Here is a 5,658-nt window from a genome sequence, read left to right as displayed (position 1 = left end):
GTGACTGGTGAATGCAGATGTAGTGTAAAAGCGCTTTGAGTGGTCGAAAAGACTAGAAAGGCGCTATACAAGTACGGAGCATTTACATTTACATGTATATTGCCGTTACGGATTACTGTATTTGTAAAATTTGACATATTTACTGTCAATAAAATGTTTTCTTCTTTCCTAAATTTGGCCCTGCTCTGATTGTCTGCTACTTACGAACCCCAAACTCCTTTTTTCCTAAAAAGCACACGTACAAGCAAGAGCATATATAAGTTATATATAAACATAAGCCTTTTGGTTATTAGTAAGCCTAAATAGTCAGCTTAGTGTTTTAGAGGCAATACATTGGTCATATACTTTCAGAACCATGGACAGCTCCAGGTGGGGAGGGAGAGAGAGAACGACAGAGCTTCTTTACTTAGTACACCAAGTATTAAATTGTGATTTCTTCACAAAGCCAACATCATACTTACACAAATCCTGGACCTAACAAATGAGGGGAAGCTTCCCTAGTTTTCAGGCTGAATTTTGGAGTAATTGTGTCTAAAATTCAAAGAAAAGAAAAGTCCATTTGTGGTGTGGCCATACAAACATGGGCCATTTGTTTTGAATATCTCTCTCAGTGGTAACATCATACTGCATATAACTTCAATGAAGAGCTGGAACGAGCTGATACACAACATATATGAGATAATGTCAGACACAACTTCAAAGTCATTAAGGTGGAATCTGAGGGTAAAATCAGGGTTGAATAATAACTACTGACAACTAGACAATTTCACTGATGTCAATTTCAGAAACTCCTGTAAGTCTTAGAAACATATTGTCCAAACTATGGCCTAAACAGAGAAACATGACTCTGCAGTGTACTGTGGGCCGTCACACATTGGTTGATGTGTTTTTGTGGAGGAAGCGCATCTCATGGTGTCACCATGCAGGTGAATGAACGAGTGTGTTACCAGTAGAATCTAGTTGTCAGACTGCTACTGTAGTACAGCACTACTACTGTGTCATTAATTATGGACTGTGATACTTCTGGGGCCAGTTTAGTAAAAAAAAAAGATAATAATAATAAGGAAATGAAACTGATAAATCTATTTTATTTCAAGACACTGCAATAAATGCAAAATGTTACGGAAATATGTTTTGAATGGACTTGACGCCCAAAAACTGAAGTTTTCTATAGGAGCTTTAAGAAATAATGTGACAGCATATTGCAGAAGAACACTCAATAGGAACATTTAAATGATTATGTGTGATAATCTGAAGTAATTTTACCAATTTTCTTTTAAATTATATACTATAAATTGAACTTTACAAAATACTAGAATATAGAAGTCTGATATTTGAATGGCAGAGGTGCACACAGTGATTACATAAAGGCTGTTTTGTTGACCCAGATGTCTTTAATGATCTGGAGGAAACCATAGGAAAAAGAGATTTAGGGTTATTTAAGAATTATGGGTGTTTTATGATATTTTACACCCATTTATAGCCCATGTAACCATCTGTAAAATAAATCACTACAGTCACTCATACCAATATGCACACAGTGGTTCCCATTTTGACTTCAGAATAAATGGTTTCATCTGCTGCTGCAGGACTTGAGTTTCCTGTAAAAGGTGACGCACCAGTTTGAAATGACAATGTACTGACATACTGTTTGTATATTGTTTTCTTCAGCAATGCCCACATCCATAATGTAAAATAAACGTAGTGGACAAAACAAAATAAAAGAGAAAACATGTTACAATTAGAAAAAATATGTAAAATAAATAATTAAAAAATATAATTATATCAACAGAAAACATTTAAATTACTTGACATCAGTAACAGCTACCATTGAACAAATATTGAAACATATTTGTGTTGGATGGACACAGAACTCACTGTGTCCAAGACAAACCTGTTGGACAGTAACAGCTGCAGGTGGATGTAAGCTTTACTTACCTTTGTCTTTCTTGGCTTTATCATGGGAGTGAACCTCTGCATACATCAGATTGTCGTCTAAAACAGGAGCCACATTTCAGGTTTAATTTGTACAGTAGTTATGAACTGATGGATCGAAAGATGAGGATAAATGGAATATGGCAGGACCTGATGTTCATTTCATGACTGCTCATCAGATATTAAAATACATTACCAGAAAATTTATTGAATTACAATCAAACCTCAGATGTGTCATTTTATTTTTTTGTGTAAATATTTTGTTTCTTGCCTTATTTGAGAATTTGGTCTGGGAAAAGTTGACACTGTGCGCCTGTAAAGCGTATGTGATACTAAGCGATACAAATAAGTTTTGCTTAAAAAATAGATTCATACTTTTTTAGATAGATATATCTATATATATATGTTTGGCTTGCTATAATCATCTCCCCTGTTCATACTGGCCCTAAAGAAATGTATTCCTAATTGCTTTCAGTGGAAGTGATGGGGGATGAAATCCTCTAATGATGAATAAAATAACATAAAATAAATGCAAGGAGGGCTGTGGATTATGTAGACAGACTATATTTAAAGAGGTCATATTGTGCTTTTTGGCATTTCCCTCTCCTTTATTGAGTTTACATCTTTTTTTGTGCATGTAAGAGGTTTGCAAAGTGAAAATGCCCAAATTCCAGCCCAAAGGGAATTCCCGTCTCAAACAGAAAACTCTGCTCTGAACTGCCTGAAAACAGCTCGTTTGTGATCCTGCTTTTTCCTTTTGCTCTCTCTGACTTCACAGCAAAAGGCGTGTCTTAATGCTCGCCTTGCAACTAGTACGACACGCCCTCAAAAATACTAATGGAAAAACATTCTGAGCTGCCTCTCCTCTCTCTTCCAAACACCAGCTACCCTCCAGGCAGTCAATGGACATAAAGTTGTTACTGTGATCTAGAGACAGAGCTCAGTTAAAACTTTATGGATGAAAAATACATTTGTTACAGATTAATAACTCACCACTCTGAAACTCTTGCTCCAGTCCATGTTGCCAAGCTGGTAAGGAACATGTACAGCTGAACCAAAGCTGTATTTAATGGCTTTTCACGAGCCGCCATACTCTGCTTCGGATTGGCTAGTAGTCCTTAACTAGGAACGCATGTGCAACTCCCAACAAAGATCTTGTAGAGGTAAGATGCATCACTCCATAGCTAAAACGAAGCCTTCAACACACAGGGTGAAAAAAGGAGCTATACAGCAATGTGCAGTATGAAAAAAATATGGTGTTTTTTGAAAATAAACCATGTAAACCTGTTCTGGTACAACCCTTAAATAAAAAGATGAACCTGAAAATGAGCATGATATGACCTTTTTAAATACAGCTATCTACGGTGGAACCAACCATCATTTGTGTAAGACATCTGTTAATAATTTTTCAACAGCATGAGAAATGTAATAATAATAATCATAATTATTTAATCAAACATACTGTAAACCAAAAAGCCTGAAAGCTCTTATATAAACAATATATGGGGTTACAACCGTTACTGCCTTCTAGTGGAAGGCTTAAAATATTACACTGTGGCTAATTGACATGCAAATGTTATGCAAACTTTCGAAATGTCGCAAAAAAGGGGGAAAAAAGAAGTACATGTAAAATAGGTGTGTTTCCATTGGCTGTTTTGGAGTGAAAACACCAGCCTATGGCACGCATAAGGTCAGTAGTTGATGTTAAACATGGCTGTAATAAACAAGAAGTATGGGTCCCAGAAACAAAACCACTCACATGAACCTGAGGACCACTGATCTTAGAAAAATGGAGAGAGGTCCTCAGAAATGTGTTTTAAGCAGACAAGTTGCTACCAGCCATGACGTTAAGCATGTTATGGGAATATCTGGCAAGACGCCAACAGCAGAAACAGCTGATTAGATGTGAGTTATAAATTTGCTAGGTAAGGGCTTATTCGGCGAAAGTGTTTCCATCTCCCATTTAGAGCATCAAATCTTTTTCGACAAAGGCAAGAACCACCTCATGGGAGCGTAATTTTTTTTTTGCGAAATATATATATATTTTTTTTCATTTTGCCATCAACCTTTTCTAATGCGATACTTCAAAATGCGTAATGCGCAAAACACGGCTTCTGTTGTACTTGAGTGAACCTGCAGCTGATCCTGTCTTCCCATCTGAATAAACAATCTCAATGCGTCATACTGACGCTTTCAGACTTTCAGACAGGATTTTAGGCAGACCTTTCAGCGTCTGTATGAAACACCCTCATTAGCTACTTTGCAGCAACACAAGGGAGGCTAACCCTACCTGTTAGCACATGGGCGACTCTCCTCTGGTGCATTATCAGATGGATGTGTGGAATGGCAGTTTCAGCTGCCATTTAGGTTTAAAAGAGCAGTATGTCCAGACTTTAAGTCACTTACCATGATGCTGTAAGATCACATTATGAATGCAGACCTTATTACAGTGCTACATGCTCACCATCATAAATGTGTCTACGTTTCAGGCCATGATAAGGAATTCTCTGTTTGCCAGTTGGACAAGGTGGAGATTAGTATTACTGATGGATACATTTGTTATCTTACGAAAATATGTACAAGATTTGAGTTGTAATCACTTTGTGGAAGGTCATAGTTTACACTTTATGTGGTGGCTGTGTAATTGTAAATCATCTATTTTTAAATATTTTATCTATTTTACAGTATATTGTATTGTGTTTAATTCTGTTGTGAGGTATTGGGTTGTAATAAAGGGAATTGAATTGACACAGGTGTATTACCAGTGCAGCCTCTCTATTCCAGTGAGAAAGCCAGAGATAGAAATCAGCAATTGTTTTTTTTGTATATAATTTTTTTTTATAAGTTATTAACAAGCAAACAATAGAATGTTGGAAATTATCTAATGTGATCTAGATGTCCAAATTTACAAAAGTGAGTTATTTGATGGCTGAACAGTCTGATTATTGACTTGACAGGTGTATACAGAGATTTATTTGCCTTAAATCCAAAGTCAGCATAATATGGTGAACATACTGATAAAGACTAGAACTGCAGGGAGAAAATAAAACCTAATTGTCTTCATATGAAAAAGTATTAATCAGAGTCAGAATTACAAATGTAGGAGAAATACTACATGAATAAATGAAAGGGGCACCACCCTGTTTATGAAAATAAAACAGGAACAACAAACTACAGTAAATAAAACTCTGGTTAATTTGATCAGTCTGTTCAGAAGGAATTTAATTATTTCAATATGTTGACCTTGTCTTCTGCTTCAAAGAAAACACACAGACAACTTCATACTGATTGAATGAGGGTATTTATTCGTAGCTAAATGCTTAATAAATTAGGATAAATAAGGTAAAGAAACAAACACGCAGATGAACTGCAGATATTGTAATTAAATTAACCTGATCTTATTGGTAATAGTGAAGTATGTGATCTGATGGTGAAACAAAATGGTAAGAAGATAAGTAACGGTAGGACACAAATTCTCTAAATAGGTATTAATATATATTTTTTTCAACATCAACTCTTTGTAACAGCAAAACCTGTTGTTCAGCCTTTTGTTTTAAAGCCCTGGCAGAGACAAGATGCTCCAGCTGACTCTCTGGCGCAGCGGGAGGTGCAGTCAAGCTGCCAGGTGGCTCCTGGAAAGTAGTAGGTCTCTGAGCCGATGAGGTCTCCTGACCGGTCCGGCAGTCTTGTTTCAGGGCCGACAGCAGAAGTCCATACCAAGAT

This window comes from Micropterus dolomieu, linkage group LG12 (genome assembly GCF_021292245.1).
Source record: "Micropterus dolomieu isolate WLL.071019.BEF.003 ecotype Adirondacks linkage group LG12, ASM2129224v1, whole genome shotgun sequence".
NCBI lineage: Eukaryota > Metazoa > Chordata > Actinopteri > Centrarchiformes > Centrarchidae > Micropterus > Micropterus dolomieu.
Note: the sequence above shows the minus strand (reverse complement) of the source record.